Genomic DNA, 19,883 nt, shown 5'->3' with positions numbered 1-19,883 from the left:
CTGGACATCCATCATACCGGTACCTAAGAAGAACAAGATGACCTGTTTTGATGGCTGTCAAATGATGATTGACATTCATATCTGTCTTGATTAAGTGCTTTGAGAGGTTGGCTGTGCAATAATCAACTCCTGGCTCAGGAAGGACCTGGACCCACCTTATTTTGCCTATCATTACAACAGATCAACAGTGGATGCCATCTTGCTGGCCTTCCATTCTGTGTCAGATCATCTGGATTGAAAGAACACCTACTGTATGTCACGCAGTTATTCATTGACTACAGCTTGGCATTTAACACCATCATACCAGCAAAACTAATAATTAAATGCAGAGATCTGGGATTCTCTTCATCCTTCTGAAACAGGATCCTTGATTTCCTCATTGACAGACAGACCCAAATTGGTGTGAATTGGCAACATTGCTTTCTACTTGCTGATGATCATCATTGGGCATCTCACAGCTTTGTCCCCTGCTCCATTCCCTCCATGCTTCTGATTGCATAACCAAGTTAGGCACCAAAGCAATATATAAATTTGTTAGCAGCTCCACTGTTGATGGCCAAATAATGGTGAATAATGTTAGAATATTGATGGAGATCTCGAACCTGATTGTGGTGTGTCAGAACAACAATCTTGCTTTCAAGGTCAGCAAGGCCAAAGAGCTTATTGTAGAGTTTAGGAAGGGGAGTTCAAGGGACCGCCACACGAAGTCGATAGGAAAGGTTAGTAACTTCACGTTCATGAGAGTTCACATTTCGGAGAACCTATCAAGAAACCAGGGCAGCTATGAAGAAGGCACAACAATGCCTCTACCTTCTAAGAAGTCTAAGGAAATTAGGTATACTATTGAATACTTGATCAAACTCCTACATTTATACTGTGGAAAGTATACTGGCTGGTTGCATTGTGGCCTGGATTAGAAACTCAAGTGCGAATGAACACAGAAGGCTGCAGAAAGTGGCAAACTTTACTACGTCTATTATGGGCACTGACTTCCTGTCGATTGGAAGCATCGATGTGAAGTGCTGCCTTAAGGGCTATCAGCAAATGTCATAAAGACCCAGTCACCCTAGTGGTAACCTCTGCTTGCTGTACCGTTCAGGCAGACAATACAGAAACCTAAACTCCAGCACCTCCAGGATCAAGATCAGTTTTTATCCAACAGCTGACAGACTCTTGAACCTCACCGTACTACTCTAACCCTTATAATAAAATACCTGAGACATAAAGATCTGTCTGCACCACATAAATGTCAGTTTTTTTCTTGCATTAACTGTGACTGAATGTTTATCTATCCTTTAATATTTATTATCTGATTCCCTGTGTTGCAGGAAATGGCAGAGGAGGATATGTTGGATATGGAGGCTGGTGGGGTTGTAGGTGAGAAAAAGGGGAATCCTGACCTTGTTGTGCGTAGGGGTGGAGGGGGCCACAGTAGATGTGTGGGTAAGGGAGGATATGTGGCTGAGGGCTGAGTTGATGGTAATGGAGGGAAAGCAACATTGTCTGAAGAAGGAGAACATCTGTGATGATCTAGCATGGAAGACTTCGTCCAGGGAACAGATGGGGCAGAGGAATTGATAAAAAGGAATGGAATCCTTGCAGGGGACAGGATGTGAGGAGGTGTAGTCAAGGTAGCTGTGGGAGTTGGTGAGTTTGTAGATGTCGTCAGTCAAGAGTTTGTCTCCCAAGATGGAGACAGTTCAAAAAGGGGAGAGTTTTGCTCGAGATGTTCAAGTGAATTTAAGATGAGAGTGGAAGCTTGCACCAAAGTGGATAAAGTCGATATGTATAATATGTTTAATGGCTACTATCCCGAGGCACTGGGAGGTAAAGTTGGAGTTGATAGATGGAAGTTTGATTTGTATTCTGGACTGAGCTGTGTTCACGACTCTAATTATTTCAAATACATCTTGTGTTAGTTTGAAAGAGCTATGATACACAATTCATTGCTATTTCATTTCTTGATCAAAACACCACCTTTTCTCAAAACTGAAGAGTGCTGAAGAGTCCCCACAATTAGTGCTGCTGATAGAAATCGATTGAGTGATCGGGTTCGTTTCTGACCTCTGCTCTTTTCTGTGTGGGGTTTTTCCCATAGTGGAGTCTAAAACAAGAGGGCACAGATTTAAAGTGAGAGAGGAAAGATTTAAAAGGGACCTGTGGAACATATGGAACATGCTGCCAGAAGACATGGTAGAAATGTTTATAATTGTCACATTTACCAATATTTAGACAAGTACACAGAAAGAAAACATTGAGGGATATGGAACAACATTGACTAGACATTAGGCACTTTCAAGCAAAGAAAACACCAGACTGTAAAGGCAGAGGTTCTTCACCCTTACGGCTAAAGACGTACTTTTCTGAATGCGTGGTGGTCAGCTCTGAGGCGCTGATTCCAACCCTTCTTGGGGAAGGATAATCGGAGAGAGCTGCGCTCCACCACCTGAGTTGAATGTACAGCTGCTGCAAGCGGCTGGTTAGGGGCGGGCTGATGATGCCGTCAGCCCACGACCCATCTCCCCATTCACCCCTCTCTCTCCATGATTCCCTCAAGGCAGGTGCGGTGGGCGGGAGCCAGCGGGGGCGGCCGGTGCAGAGTGTGACAGCCACATCAGGCTGCTTTAGTCTTCGGGGGTGCTCTCTGCGGCTCAAAACACGCCAGAGTAATGGGTGTCTTCCCTACCCATAGGAGTTCCAGCTGCATGGGGGATTATGGGTAGGGAAGACGGCCATTGCTCTGCTGCATATTTATTACAGGTGGCACTACAGCACCCGTTGTCCCGTTTCAATCGGATCTGGAGGGTGCTACAAGATGCCACTCAATACGAATGCGACACTGGAGCAGCCTTTTAGGGCTGCTGTCTGAAAGATAAGTTTAAAATTTTATATCCACACTTGAAGCCGGCCTCCAAGTGGAGGCCTGACATGAAATGGCCTGTTATTAACAGGTGGGATTGAAGTGTCGTTTCAGTGCTGTAAAACACTATGACTCCGAGGAGTTGATTGTCTGAGTGGACTTAGTGACTTGTTTCTATTTTCTATGACACTTTGATTCTTGAAACATTTTCTCTCCAAAGATGCAACCGCACCTAATTATTTACAACATTATTATTGAGTGGATAAGTGATTTTCTGCTAAATTCATCAGCTGTAGACAATGCTGAATAGTACAAATCTCCATAAGATGAACTAGCCATGAAGAATATTAATATTAATTCATCATAGTATATGTAGGCTGCACCATAATCCCTCTTTCTAAAGTAAATAGCTGTAACTATCCCTAACTCATCTGTTCATTTTTCTATTGCTTTTCTAGTGTGGGTAGACCACTGGCTGATTTGGCAGGCAGCAGAGTTGGAATACAGGAGGAATCGTATTCGGTTTGGCTGCCAGCTGCTTGTGGTGTTCCACAGGGATCGGTGTTGGGGCCTCTTTTTCTATTTTATATTAATTATTTGGATTATAGAATGAATGGCTTTGTGGCCATGTTTGCAGATGATACAAAGGTAGGTGGAGGAGCAAGTAGTACTGAGGAAACAGGGAGACTACAGAAGAACTTGGACAGATTAGGAGAATGGGTCAAGAGAAGTGGGAAATGAAATACAATGTCAGAAAGTGTACGGTCATGCACTTTGCTATATATTTAAAAAAAAATGGCAGACTATTTAAATGGGGGGAAAATTGAAAATACCCAGATGCAAAGGGACTTGGGAGTCCTTATGCAGGATATTCTTAAGGTAAACTTACAATGTTGAGTGGGTGTAAGGAAGGCAAATGCTGGCATTCATTTCAAGAGAAATGGATTCAAGAGCAAGGATGTGATGTTGAGGCTTTATAAGACACTGGTGAAATCTCATTTGGAGTTCTGTGAGCAGTTTTGGGCTCCTCATTTGAGAAAGGATCTGGAGACAGTTCAGAGGATATTCAGAAGGATGATTATGGGAATGAAAAGGTTAACATATGAAGAGCATTTAACAGCTCGTCCTTTACTTGGTGGATTTGGGAGAATGAGGGGGATCTCATTGAAACATTTCAAATGTTGAAAAGCATTGACAGAGTAGATTTAAATTAAAAAAAAATTAAATTAATTTTTTTAATTTAGACATACAGCAAGGTAACAGGCCATTTTGGCCCACGAGTCTGTTCTGCCCAATTTACACCTAATTGACCTACATCCCCGGTATGTTACGAACAGTGGAGGAAACTGGAGCTCCCAGGGAAAATCCATGCAGACCCGGAATGTACAAACTCCTTACAGACAGCATGGGATTAAAACCCCAGTCGCGATCACGGGTGCTGTAAAGGCGTTGCACTAATTACAATGCCAACCATGTCACCCCAGATATAGAAAGGTTGTTTCCCATGGTGGGAGAGTCTTGGACAAGAGTGCAAAACTTCAGGATTTAAGGCGTCTGCTTACAATGGAGATGTGGAGGAATTTCCTTAGATGTAGGGTGGTAAATCTGTGAAATTTGTTGCAATAGGTGTTTTTGGAGGCCATGTCATTGGGTGTATTTAAGGCAGAGATTGATACGTTCTTGAATAGCCAGGGCATCAAAGATTGTGGGGAGAAGGTCGTATAGTGGAGCTGTTGGAAAATGGTTCAGCTCATGATTAAATGGTGGAGCAGACTTGATGGGCTGAATAGCCTATTTCTGTTCCTATATATTATGAACGTACCGTAACATATATTGGAAAGCATATTAAAAATATACATTTTGCATGCTATATGAAGATGTATTTCCTCATTATTTTTAAAAGATTAAAAATAAATGTTATTGTGTGTTTTATTGGATTATCAGAAAACATTGCAAAGGTCTTCAGAGCCAAGCATTATTTTCTGAAATGCAGTTGTTAATTTACACAAATAAAGCAGCTGAAATAAACAGAGTTAAGTAATCTAAACAGACTGAAGAATTTGGTCATCTGATTTAGGCCAACATATAAAATACCTAATACATTCTTTGACTAGCACCTTGTATTTTTGTTTACATTTGTTTTAACTGGCTGCTTGGGGGCCTGGATTTTTATGTCTCGTCCAAGAAACAGCATCTGCGGTTACAAAGAAATTCTGTAAAATTGAACTGATTAAAAAGTTCCAGAATTGGCCTCTAACCCAGAACTAGTGATTCAAGAGTGTTGCCAACTAAACCAAATTAACACCATATTTGTTTTGTTTTTTGTGTTATTTGTCTCCATAAAACTGTAGGAATTTGGCTTTCAGCTATCATGATCAATTTCTTGTTTAATTTCAGTGTTTTAAGCCTTTGGACTATGGCAAATTTTAACTTTTCATAATATATACTTCTGGACTGGGTCCATGTGTAAATTATAGTATGACCACCAGTGTAACTCAGCTGTTGGTTAGGTATAAAATCCCTTGGAAATGGGGACACAGAGTATATGCACTTGTTGATAGTCCCTGAAAGCCGGGGCACAGAATATATGTGCCTGTTGGTGGTCCCTGAAAAGAGGGACATGGAGTCCAAAGGGTTAATGTAGATCAAAACTATTTACAAGTGTATTGTAACATGTATTTTAGAATTCCACAGTTTCATGAGTGAATAAATTACAATGTATAATATTTTGTATTTTTTTTCCTCAGTTTATGATGGTAGCAGCAGCTATTTCTCAGAATTCTGTCTTTCTTAACTTTGCTTTGTCCTGGTTTTGTATTACATGAGGTTAGGAGGCGGCATTATGATGGTAAGCACCTGAGAAGAAAAAAACCGAATGTCATTACCAAGCCAATCAACTTCATTGCTGCCTTATAAATTCCCAGTTCAGGCTTTCTCTTTTTCAGTTAGCGAACATTCTCTGAAACGTTAACTGTGTTTCTCTTTCCAAAAGTGCTGCGAAGTGTGCTGAATGTTTCAAACATTTACTGTCTTTTTTCAGTTAATTTGGCAGGCAAAATCTTCGCTAGGATTCTACTAAATAGAATAATACCTAGTGTCGCTGAGAATATTCTCCCAGAATCACAGTGCGGCTTTCGCGCTAACAGAGGAACCACTGACATGGTCTTTGCCCTCAGACAGCTCCAAGAAAAGTGTAGAGAACAAAACAAAGGACTCTACATCACCTTTGTTGACCTCACCAAAGCCTTCGACACCGTGAGCAGGAAAGGGCTTTGGCAAATACTAGAGCGCATCGGATGTCCCCCAAAGTTCCTCAACATGATTATCCAACTGCACGAAAACCAACAAGGTCGGGTCAGATACAGCAATGAGCTCTCTGAACCCTTCTCCATTAACAATGGCGTGAAGCAAGGCTGTGTTCTTGCACCAACCCTCTTTTCAGTCTTCTTCAGCATGATGCTGAACCAAGCCATGAAAGACCCCAACAATGAAGACGCTGTTTACATCCGGTACCGCACGGATGGCAGTCTCTTCAATCTGAGGCGCCTGCAAGCTCACACCAAGACACAAGAGAAACTTGTCCGTGAACTACTCTTTGCAGATGATGCCGCTTTAGTTGCCCATTCAGAGCCAGCTCTTCAGCGCTTGACGTCCTGCTTTGCGGAAACTGCCAAAATGTTTGGCCTGGAAGTCAGCCTGAAGAAAACTGAGGTCCTCCATCAGCCAGCTCCCCACCATGACTACCAGCCCCCCCACATCTCCATCGGGCACACAAAACTCAAAACGGTCAACCAGTTTACCTATCTCGGCTGCACCATTTCATCAGATGCAAGGATCGACAATGAGATAGACAACAGACTCGCCAAGGCAAATAGCGCCTTTGGAAGACTACACAAAAGAGTCTGGAAAAACAACCAACTGAAAAACCTCACAAAGATAAGCGTATACAGAGCCGTTGTCATACCCACACTCCTGTTCGGCTCCGAATCATGGGTCCTCTACCGGCACCACCTACGGCTCCTAGAACGCTTCCACCAGCGTTGTCTCCGCTCCATCCTCAACATCCATTGGAGCGCTCACACCCCTAACGTCGAGGTACTCGAGATGGCAGAGGTCGACAGCATCGGGTCCACGCTGCTGAAGATCCAGCTGCGCTGGATGGGTCACGTCTCCAGAATGGAGGACCATCGCCTTCCCAAGATCGTATTATATGGCGAGCTCTCCACTGGCCACCGTGACAGAGGTGCACCAAAGAAAAGGTACAAGGACTGCCTAAAGAAATCTCTTGGTGCCTGCCACATTGACCACCGCCAGTGGGCTGATAACGCCTCAAACCGTGCATCTTGGCGCCTCACAGTTTGGCGGGCAGCAGCCTCCTTTGAAGAAGACCGCAGAGCCCACCTCACTGACAAAAGGCAAAGGAGGAAAAACCCAACACCCAACCCCAACCAACCAATTTTCCCTTGCAACCGCTGCAATCGTGTCTGCCTGTCCCGCATCGGACTGGTCAGCCACAAACGAGCCTGCAGCTGACGTGGACTTTTTACCCCCTCCATAAATCTTCGTCCGCGAAGCCAAGCCAAAGAAGATGTTAGTTGTAATACAATGATATTACTAAAATTGGAATAGCCACATACCCAAGGTTTAGGGATGTGGATATTTATTCTAGTTAGCAGATAATAAAAAAAAACAGTTGTTCTTATCTTGCATAATCAGGGGGTAAGGTGCATCGTTCTGTGGGTCATAATTTTCCAAAATATTAACAAGACATTGTAGCTTGATATGGAGTACACCAAATAACATAGTTATTGATTTCATTGTAATTAAATGTTGCTTGTTCTACCTTGAAATGAGCATTGTTCATAGGGGTAAAGCACTTGTTTAAAAAAAAGGTATTGGCATGACAACATGTTGGAATACATTATTGTGAATTTCAATTGTCAATTTATACATGTCCATGCTGACACATTTGCAGAACCAATTAATTATTCTGATGGCACTGCTCTGCTCAAGAACAATGAAAACGGCTTGAAGGAATTGTGGGGTGGGGGGGGTCCCTGCCCTTAATCCAATAATAGGCACAATTGTAATTTAATTGTAAATACAGCCAAAAGTCACTGTTCAGAAGGAGCATTAATTATGTGACAATGTCAGTACTCTTAACCACATGTACAATAGTTATACTGTTGTTATCACAAAAGTCTCAAAAGAATTTCAAGCCTTTAGCTTCATCCCAATTGCAAGCACATGAGAGAGGAGCCAAGAATACCAATGTCTTCCTCCCCTTCAGGAAACTATCTGCCCTCTGCTTTCTGATCCATGGTGGTATGAGGGGCTTTAAACGTTAAAATCTTTGTTTTGCAGGGCACACAATTTAGTTACTGAAGTAAGATGTCCTGAGCACCATTTGGGCAAAAACATGTTTTCTAAATATTTAGCTTTAGAAGATTAATTGCAAATCTATGCTTCAATTTCTTCCAGTGTGTAGAGATTAAATATTTTCATCAAAACTGTGGAAACTGCTCGTGAAGACCGGAAAATTATCAGGGGTGGTTGTATATCTTTAAGTTTTCAAATATTTTTGTATTTTAAAATTTATACATACAACTCATTAAAAGGCAATTTTGGCCCATGAATCAGTGCCACTCAATTAACCTACACCCCAGTACGTTTTGAAAGGTGGGAGAAAACCAGAGACCCCGGGGAAAATCCCTGCAGACACGGGGAAAACATACCAACCCCTTACAGACAGCGCAGGATTTGAACCCTAGTCCCAATCACTGGCACTGTAAAGGCATTGCACTAACCTCTACACCATCTGTGTTGCCCCCAAATTGTTGACCCAAGTAGGGAAACTTAGCCTGAGCTGACACCACTGAGGATTTTAAATAACTAGAGTGAATGATAGCAGTGATGCGTGGGTATGTGAGTAGAGTAGTGGAGAAAATGTTCAAAGGGTTCAAAGAGTAACGCGCTGGTCACATTGTAGCATTAAACCGTAAACCTTATTTACAATGGGGAACAAATACACAACGGAAAACACTCACAGCTGTATGCAAACAAATTTAGCTATCAAACAAGTTAACTACAAATATCCACACCACAAAGCTAAAATAATCAATTCCTGCCACCCCTCCCCCGACAAGCAGGCATGCCACTCAAAGAAGCTATTTACATATTAAATCTGATGACCCAACAATGGTTTCCTTTGAGGTGTAAGCAAAAGAGAGCCCTTTATCTACAGGCTCCAATTAGTTTTCTCCAACACTGTTCGTGATTCCTAGTCTGGTGCAGCTCAGGTAGTTACCTCTGCAAAAGGGCAAAGAAGAAAGAGAGCAGCTGGTCCACACAGTCAGGCTTTATACTTGGGGCTGACACAGGTACTGGTTCATGTGATTCCAAGTGCCAATTTTAAGGTGACTTCAGGAGACCAACTGTAAGGTGGCATCAGCTGTGGGTGGTCTGGCATTCAATAAATTGGGTGGGGGGGGGGTGGGTCAGGGAGGCAGTCACCTTGACCTCCTTTCCTGTCTGACCGGTAAAGTGACCCTCCAGATTACAAGTAGGATCTTTTCCTCTTTCCCTGTTGTTCCTTAAGTTTTGCATAACAAGTATTTGTTGCTTAGCTCCTTATTCAAAACTATATCTGTGAAAAGCAATGTTTACCAAGAGGAATATGATTTTTCAGGATTCCAGGTATAATATTGTGACTAAACTTTGATCAGACATCTGCACAAATTATTGTGCTGCAAATCCGTAGCTTACTTTGCCAGATGTACAGATGGTAGTAGGCATAACCTTTGCCTCTCTATACTGCATGAGTCCCAGTTTCTAGCAATAACAATGGTGTGATTTGACAGTGGTGTCTTTCACCTTGCTCCTTGTATAACCATGTACCCATCTGCTGCTTTGGTTGATTCCTTGTCACAGTTATGGGCCAGTGCATTCTTCCACAGATTTCACCTATGAGCTTCACAACACGATCTTGACAGATTTTCTCCTCAATATTGGAAAGTTGTCCACTGAGCTGATGTTGGGTTCAATTTTGTGCAAGTACACAGTTGCCATTTAAACAAATAAGCAGCATTGGCTTCTGGGAGAATGTGTTTTCTTATTTCTTTGTTTTAATGATTTGTATTGATCTTAATGGGTGGGCATGTATTTTGGTTTTACAAGTCTCTACATGTATTTATAATTTTTACTTTTGCACATCCTGAATATTTGTGAATGCCAAAGACAGTTGCGAGCAGTTATTTGCTCCAGCCGGTGAATCTCCTGTGCATGTTCACACTGACTGTCATATAGTTTCTTTTGAGTGTGACTGGCATGCGCTGAAAAAGCTGTGCCGTGCTGAAGTACCGGGAGCATGGAATCCAGATGAAAATTGTGCTAAGACCATACTGGAAGAAATAGCTGGGCCAGGTGATTTTGGGGGTAGAAGGAGATCTGCCCCAGTATTGTTCAGTGCAGTATATTATTTGCTCAGGGGAATAAGATCATATTGCTTTGCTGACTTCCGGTTCTCCTTCAGGAACCCAATCGCACCCCTCTCCGCCCCTTCCCCATCACCGACATTTACAACTTGGCTGATTTATTTTGACTTCCTCCTTATCAATCAATTTGTTCCCCTTCGACTCTCCTCTCACAATTGACAACCACAGTCCTTTATTTGTTGACACCTGACTGACACTGATGTTCTGGAACTCTGCTCTACTGAATTTCTAGGTGGCTCATCCATCATCAGAATGGTTGTGCGTATGCCACAGGAGAACCAATTAATGCCTCATTTGTATTTGTAGGCATTTATTTCCTCAACAGTATAATTTGTGTGCTAATAAGTGGTTTTTTTTGTATAATATACAATTACATATTTATAACTTGGTTAAATTTCATTGCTAAATTAAAATTGCTCACACCTATTGCAGATGAACATTAAAATCTAATTTATAAAAGTCATTGAAATGATGTAGGATGTAATTATTTGCTCTGGTGTTGCATTTGCTTTGCATTATGTGCATGGCTCCCCACACTTTTTTTATGTGAAACATTTTGGCATAGCATTAATCTTTCTATCTTGCCACTTTCTTTTAATTTCCATGTGTAGTTCTTTTCCCAACTTGGTTTCCTGTATTAGCAGCACCATCCTGGTGAAATTGCTTCCATGTCTGATTTGGTAGAACTTGATTTTTAGTACAATTGTCTGTTTAATCACCTAGAACTGTTTGCATTCTAACTGGAGCAAAGTATACATTTATTTAATCTTTAATGAATTTAAGCAATTTTGATAGCTATTTGTATAATGAGCAGAAATGTACCTCTTTAGTGAAATGTATTTAGCTCTTAAATAGACCAGGGCTTGCATATTGTTTATTTTTCTTAATTTTTGAGGTCACATCTCCTAAATGGTCATTGCCATAGAGAGCAATGGGACACTGTTGGGAAAGGAAGAATGGTGGTACAGTGACAAAATTGAAACTACAGATGTAGGAAAGGAATTCAGGCAGCAAAGCAGCTTTTACCCCAAATAGTTTGCAATTCCTAAAGGTTTGTTTTTGATTGTGAAAAATTAAATTTTTTAAGAAAAGATAAATGAAATATAAAATGCCATTTTGTTGGAGCTATGTTTACATAGATCTGACACTTGTCAATTAAGAAATTACTTGCATTTGTGTCAGCTGAAAATAAAACCCTCCTGATCAAATAGCTGCAATTTAGGTTGACATTATCCAGAGATGGTATTGCATCTATATATGCTTTTTATAAATAAATCTTTGTTTGGTTTGTGTTACCATGTATGATTGATGAAATTATGTTTATCTATGTAGGCTTTTCTGAATTACTGTAATTTAAACTAATTTAATTTTCATTTTGTAACTCTGTATTTAGGAGGCTAAAATAGGAAACTTGAGTTACTGGGATTAGGAAAGTAAATAGCATATGGGGAAAAAATAAACATCATATCACACAATAATGTTCTAGCTTAGTGGTATAGATAGTGGTATACAGATTTATGGTAATAACAACTTATTGAAAATCATGCAAAAAGCAGTATAATCAAATATTGATGATTCCGATGCATCAAAGCAGTGGAGTCTTGTACTTTTGACAACTTGGGCAATTGCAGTTAAATTGGAGTGGAATAGATCTTTTCCTAAATTTATGGATATCACGTCTTAATACATTTTTCAAATTTAAACCAGCTTTCTTGTAGTGCTTGCAGAGGTTAGCATTGTAGTAAAATTGGAAGAAAAGGTAAACAAGTCAGAAGATTTGCAGGATTGAAGTGTGGTCCAACAGGCTACAGCTATAGTGACTAGATTTAAATAATTAAATACAGCTTCAGACAAGCTTTTCACTTCTTATTCTTAAACTTTTTTAAAGCTGTAAATAGTTTTTCAACTCTACTGATGTAAAGCAGAAAAAGAGTGTCATTGAGATTAGATGCAGCCAGGCTGACTGTCTCCAGGGTCGGCATTTCCCTATACCATGGGCCACCCCTATTTCATTGTTTGCTATTAGTTGCTCTTTAGGGTCTTGAATTACAAGAGCAATTGATCCCTATGACCTAATATAAAGCCTTCATCATGGCAAATGGGAACCTGATCCTAAAAGTATACATGCAGAAGATCATTCAGTCACATCTCAGTAGTTGTCCTTTGAGATACTTTATAATGTAATACTTAACGCCCTCCAGAGGATCTTTGAAGTAGTATTGTGTCTTTTTTATGTGTTGAAGGTAAAATTACAGAAGATCGCCTACATTGTCTTGCCAAAATACTGAATGCTAGCTTATATCTCACCTCCATTAAAATGGTATTTCACGACTACAGAAGAAAAGTAGTACTTTTTGATGTTCGTACAAGATTATAAAATCTTTTGAAATACTGCTGATCTTGTGATTTATAATTTATAAATTCTTCTCAATTTCCTTTGAATGGAAATGATTGCTTGTCACAGGGTCCTGTTTCATACATAGTGAGTATTTTTGAATGGTGGGTGTGCCAATTTTCTCCCAAATTTCTAAAACAACTTTTGGGTTGTTTGGTTAATTGACCCTTGTGAATCGCCCCTGATGTGCATGTGAGTTGTAGAATCTGGAAAAGATGATGCGAATGTGGGGAGGAAAGGTATGAGAGAAAATAAGTAGAGAATGAAATTGCTGAACGAGTCGGTATAAATTCATTAAGCCAAAGGGGTTCCCAAATTTTAAGGAAAAATAGAAATGCAGAGACATCAATTTATATTGGATGAAAAATGATCTTTCAACGAGAAAACTTTGACTCATTTGGAAAAACACAATCCTGATGTAATGTACTGTTGAATCATTGGTATCTTAAACCAATTGTCACAACCTTGCCATTATATAAATTTTAGTTACTGTCTTGTGACTGACTATTGTTTTTCTAGGACTTAAAAGTAATGTTTTATTATTGTTTTGCTAGCTTCAAACAGCTCTTCCAATTTCAAATACATTTTATAATCAAACGACTCAGGTTCTTGAACCTTCCTGTACTACTATGAACCTTACCATAATATTAACAGGAACAACTAAAGATCTGGCTGCATTACTGAAGCATCACATTTTTTTTGCAGCAACTGTAACTGAATATTTATTTATCCATCCTTTGACATTTATTATTTTTTTTCTGTCTTGCATTTGTGAAACTTAAATATTTACTATTGTAGTTGTATGCTCCATTCCTATTTTGCTCAGAGAATAGCACTTCTGGTGAAAGAACAACGTGAGGCTAATTTTTGGAAAGTTTATGTAGATCTCAAATGATTTAAGTGCTTTTGTTCTTTCTAAAATCTCTCTACAGTGTAATATATCTAAATGTATATGGTTAATGAGTACATTAATTAACCAAATGGATATATTACACAGTTGACCGAACTTTAAAAGTATATCAGGATCATTTAATGGTATGCAAGCCTTCCCAATGTTACAATTTGTGTTACTTATTTTTGACATGCATCACGCCAAAAAAAGTTATCTTAATAGTTTATAATTTATTGCACCATTATTTTGGAAAATTGATTAATATGTTTCATGTTCATTGTCACATTATATCCAGTACAGTGAGGAGGGTTCGATAAACAGTTATTTTCTCACCTAATTGTCTTGTTCTTTTTCTGGATTGTTGTTTTTATCTGTTTTCAACAATAGTGACTGGGATTTAGAAGTTGCTGTGTATTAATGGTATCGAACATCCTGAAATCGACATGTGAAATACCTTATAAAGGAAAATAATGCTTTCATTATTCTTTGTCCATTTTCCCTCCTTTTTTTCACCATTTTTTCACCAATCTATAGCCCTTTTCACATTGGATAAGTGGTAAATTGGCAGTTCAACGAACCAGTTCAAAATAGTTTCTTTGCCGTTCTCTCGGGACCAATGTTAACTGGTTTTCTGCGCCCTTTCACACTCATCACCTGGCATCCCAGAACAAAGTGGCACCTGTTCTCCAGCGGTCATGTCTTGCATAACCCCGTCCCTTTCACACTGGGCTAACTGGTATGCTGATTCAAAATGAATTGGTGATGATACACCTCCCTCAGCGGTTCATCCCCAGGCAATCTGATGCCTGCATGCCAGTTCGTGAGCATTCACACTGGCACGTTAACTGGTAGATTGGTGATTATTTACTGGATTATAGTGCCAGTGTGAATAGAGCTTTAATTTCTTGGCATGTCTGATTAGAAACAAAAAAAGCAGACAAAATCCAAAACAAGAATATGAATATGTTTTATTCAGATTGATACGATGAAATTTTAAAATTTCATTTGCAACCAAAAAAAGTTTATCACAGGATAGAATGCATTTACCAGACAAGGTAACACTGGGGTACAGTCATGTTGCAAAAGTTAATTTAGCAAACTAATAATTCTGAAATGCCTTCAGGGGATTCATCTTTACCTGCTTGTGCTTCCATCAGTCATTTTGACTGAGAAAAAGTCCAGCATGCCATTCAGTTTTACCATAAGTGTTATAACAAAACTGTGAAAGAATAAAATCAAACAGGCTATTGGGAATTACCCTAGCCAGTGAATTTAAATACTGCAGTGTTATCCAAATCAGTTGACCTTGTAGAGCCCTCTTCATCAGCATCTTGAAACTGGGAAGCCTATCCATGAGACTAGTCAAACAACAGCCTCATGAAGCCTTCACAGAATCATACCTTACGGGCAACATGTCAGAATCCCTGGATAATGTCTGATCAGTATATAATTCTACAAGAGAGAGGTCGTAGCCCTGGGAGTACACAGCACAAGTCTTGAACCTATGCAGTAATCATAGAGTTTTATAGCAAGGAAACAGACACTTGGCCCAAATTGCCCAATTGACCAAGTCATCTATCCAAGCTAGTCTCATTTGCCTGCATTCAGCTTGTATCCTTAAGCTTTTCCTATCTGTGTACCCGTCTGAAGTCTTTCAAATGTTACAACTAACGCTGCTTCTGGCAGCTTGTTCTCATACTACCCTCTGTGTGGGGAGAGGAAAGTCCCCTCTAGTCGTTTTTAAATTTTTCCTCTCTCACCATAAATCTATATCTTCCAGTTTTATGCTTCACTTTTCTGAGGTTAAAAAAAAGACTATTTGCCTTATCTAATGGTCTTCATGATTTCATAAATTTCTATAAGGTTTCCTTCAGACTCCTGTGAGCTACAGGCAAAAAGATCCTAGCCTATCTTATAATTCAAGCCTGCCAGTCTGTAACATTGTTGTGAACCTTTTCACAAGATCACAAGACAAAGGAACAGAAGCAGGCCACTAGGCCCATCGAGTCTGTTCCGTAAATCTACACTAAGCTACTCTACACTAGTTCCAATTTCCGGCCTTTTCGCCATATCCCTTGATGCCCTCACTAATGAGATACTGTCTATTTGTTGTTTAAATACTCCCAGTGATCTGGCTTCCACTGCTGTATGCGGCAGCGAGTTCCACAGATCCACGACCCTCTGGCTAAAGAAGTTCTTCCTAATCTGTTTTATATGGATAACCTCTAATTTTCAGACTATGACCCCTTGTCCTCAATTCACCCACCAAGGGAAACATCTTACCCGCATCGACCTTATCTAAACCTTTCAAAATACAAAATGCCTCTATGAGATCTCCTCTCATTCTCCTATACTCCAATGAATACAGCCCAAAAGCTGCCAAACGCTCCTCGTACGTTAGCCCTTGCATTCCGAGAATCATCCTAGTAAATCTCCTTTGCATCCTCATCAACAACATCACATCCTTTCTTATAAGATAGGGGTCCCAAAACTGCACACAGTACTCCAAATGAAGTCTCACCATAGAGCCTCATCAACACCTCTTTATTTTTATACACTATTTCTCTTGAAATGAATGCCAACATAGCATTCGCTTTCTTCACTACCAATTTCACCTGGCCATTAACTTTTAGGTTTCCCTGCACGAGGACACCCAGGTCCCTTTGCACATCCAAGGTCTGAATTTTTACCCCATCCAAATAGCATTCTGCCTGTTCATTTCTACTGCCAAAATGTACAACTATACATTTCTCTATGTTAAATCTCATCTTCCATAATTTTGCCCAGTCTCCTAATCTGTCCTTATCCTTCTGCAACTTTACGGTTTCTACTACACTTCCTACTCTGCCACCTATCTTGGTGTATCCACAAATTTGGCCACAAAACCATTCATACCACAATCCAAATCATCAATATAAATTATAAACAGCAGCGGCCTCAATACCGACCCCTGCAGAACACCATGAACTCTGAGTTAATTGTATCTTTCCTATAGCTCATCGACCAGAATTATGCACAATACTCCTAGCATGGTCTCAGCAACATCTTATACAGTTGTGACATGACATCCCAACACCTGTACTCAGTGCCCTGTCTGATTAAGACAAGCATGCCAAATGCTTTCACCAACCTTTCCACCTGTGGTTTTCCACTTTCATGAACAATGTACCTACACCCATAAGTCTCTTTGTTGTTTTCAGGGCCCTACCACTTACTGTGCAAGTCCTGCCCTGATTTATCAAAGTGAAGCATTTTGCACTTGTCTGAGTTAAATTCCATAATATCAGAAACAATTGAGAAAGAAATATTACCCCTGATTATCATCTTCCTCAGCTGATGAATCAGCATTCTTCTATGACCAACAACATTTGGAATAAAGTGAAAGTATAATCATCAAATGTGCATTGCTTTCAAAATTCTTTATTGTCATGTAATAGTACAGAACATATAAAATTACATGAAACTGCATCTGCCTGCCGTAAGGAAACAAAGCGTGGATAGGAAGCACCATTACTAAATGAGCTGTCTGAAGATTCAGCTGCCAGGTTTGTTCAATACCAAATAGTGAGTGAACCAACATGAGGGATAAACTAACTTAATCTTGTCCTCTTCAATCTCCCTATGGAAGGTATATCACCAGTTCCCTCACAAATGAGAAAAAAATATAAAATTGATAGCATTGGTGGAAATAACTGTGTTGATAATACTGGCAGAATATGCTTTTTAGATGAAGCCCTACCTTCTCAAACAGGACCACTTCCATCTTGAGCCCCTTTTCCACTGGCGTCCCAGTTAATTGGCTGTGCAGTATCCTGGGATAGGAAGTACTTTGTGCCGTTTCCACTGGGCCACTTTTAACTGGGACAATAGCTGGTTTTTCACTGAAAACACTCATCCCCAGGGATCAAAGTGTTCTACCTTCAACTGGGTGACTTTCTGCTGTCCCTTTTCCACTGGTTTTAACAGCATGCCAGTATCAGCAAATGCTGTGGATATGAGTAGGGATAGAGGCAGAAAATGCCCGGCGTGAAATGGTGTCATTTGACGCCGGCGTTCAGGCAATGTTCCTTTTCCACTAGACCCTGTCCCAGTAAATTCCAAGTTAATTCCTGGGACAGGGTGCCAAGGGCTTTAGGGACACACAGAAGACTGCAGATGCTAGAATCTGGAGCAATAAACAATCTGCTGGGCCAACTCACCGGGTCAAACAGAATCATTGAGAGAAGAAGAATTGTCAAAGTTTCAGGCCTGAACTCTTCATCTCCTCCAGAAGTTTGAGAGGGTGATGCATCTGGGCTTCCTTCTGATTCTCACCAATCATTTCCAACACTTCTGCTACCAAGACAACTTGATTTGGTCTTTTGCTGTTCTGAAAAAGATCCCAGACTTGAAATATAAACTCTTTTTCTTTACATAGATACAACCTGATTAGCTGTGTTTTCCAGCATTTTCTATCTTTAATTCAGATTTTCAGAGAGTGCAGTTTTCTTTAATTTTCATGTCTGAAATTGGTTGAAGACTAATGATTTTCAGTTTACAGATTTAATTCTTAAAGCTGTCAAAGAAATTGTTTTTTTTTTTGAAACTTTATTTATTAATTTTAACATATGAAGAAAGTAAGTAATTCACGTACAGAAAAAATACAAAATAAAGTAATACAAGTACAAAGTAACATAGTTAATACAATACCAATCTCGGCATCTCCCCCTAACAACTAAAAACTAAGACTAAAAAAAAACTATTTTTAACCCCTAAACACCCCCCTCCCCACCCTCACGATAAAGAGTGAAGAATTAATACTATTAGTATAATAAAAAAATTAAAATATATATCTTAAAATAAAGATCGATATATATAAAAAACAAAAAAAATATTAATTAAGTATTAATTATTAATCCAAAAAATTTTTATTATATAAGAATATATATGAAAAAACAAAAACATAAAGAACTTAAACGAAAAAAAAACAACTAATAATAAAAAAACTAAAAAAAAGAAAACATATATAGAAAAAATATATAATATAAAAAAAGTTTTTTTAAAGAAAAAAAAATGATTAATTCAAACTTATTTAAATTGTATATAATCAATAAATGGGGTCCACTTTAACTCATAAAAAGACATCTTGTATAGAAAAAGATATTCTTTCCATAACCAAACAAAACTTCATCTCTGAATACCAAAAGAAATTGTTGAGAGCTTTGTAAATATTTGGTTGTATTATTGTAAGAAGTTTTTTAAATGAGCAGGAAAAGGGCAAACACTGGGCATCTGGAACACAATGAAAATTCTAGAAACACTTGCATGCCAGGCAACATCTGTGGAGAAAGCAGAGGAGTTAGCAGAGGGGGGTGGTTCTTTGTCAAATTTGAAGAATATTGCTTTCAATAACCATTCAAAGATAAACTGAATAAACAAGTAATAAGAAGTAAAACCACTCAAAGGAATTATATCTCCACCAAAGTGGTGGGGTATGATAATCTAAGAGGTTAAGAGGAGTAGGATAATAGCTAATGTGGTTAAATTAGTAGACCAGCAGCAGAAGCTTTGAACCATTGTTCTAGAAACTTGAGTTTGAATCCCAACATGCCAACAAGTAGTTCCAAATGAGCTAATCTCAATGACAGTGACCATGAATCAAAAATAAATAGTCATTGCATGACATCACCAGATTAAGCAGGCATGAATCAGGGCTTCCCATTCTTTCCCCTGGAGTTTTTGAAGATGTTCTTGATACATTTTATTGTCTATTTGGAAATCACTTGTCATAATTTAATTTGGAGTAAGGTGATTTTTATTGGGAGTCATACATGTGATTGATGTCATCCATTCAATCATGCCCTCTTTGCTGGGTATGTTGGTCTTGGAGAGGATATTTACATTGTCAAGATAGAAATCTCAGTGGATTTGGAGGATTTTGCAGAGGTGCAAGAACTACAATGTTTACCGTGCCTTTCAAGCAGTTAGAGCAGGGGTGTCAAACTCAAATTCACAGAGGGCCAAAATTAAAAACTTGGACTAAGTCGAGGGCCGAACTAAATATTTATTGAAAATTTTCAACAACATCTGCATGTTTTCTCTTCTTTCAACATATGTAATGTTAAACTTTTTCTTATTAAAATAAATGTTTAATAATAGTTTTGGATAAACTCTTTCATTGTCATTGTCATTGGCCCATTTCCTTTAGCGTTCTGAAACCGTGCACATGACGAGTCAATGAGGGATGATTAAAGCAATGGTCTT

General features: G+C 39.2%; 1 protein-coding gene across 5 annotated transcripts in view; it reads left to right on the top strand.

The window, feature by feature from the left end:
• The window catches only part of stx18 (syntaxin 18), a 186,298-nt gene that overhangs the window by 51,186 nt on the left and 115,229 nt on the right, over window positions 1-19,883 (top strand). Inside the window, exon 1 of one of the 5 annotated variants that reach the window (XM_069925907.1) lies at window positions 9,114-9,240. The exons of the other annotated variants lie outside the window; for them this stretch is intronic. The gene's annotated coding sequence lies outside the window, so the exon portion shown is untranslated. Of the gene's footprint in view, window positions 1-9,113; window positions 9,241-19,883 lie in introns of those variants that run through there. 5 annotated transcript variants of the gene reach the window in all.

The sequence above is a fragment of the Narcine bancroftii genome, chromosome 3 (genome assembly GCF_036971445.1).
Source record: "Narcine bancroftii isolate sNarBan1 chromosome 3, sNarBan1.hap1, whole genome shotgun sequence".
Taxonomy (NCBI): Eukaryota; Metazoa; Chordata; class Chondrichthyes; order Torpediniformes; family Narcinidae; genus Narcine; species Narcine bancroftii.
Note: the sequence above shows the minus strand (reverse complement) of the source record. Positions and strands in the feature narration are given on the sequence as shown.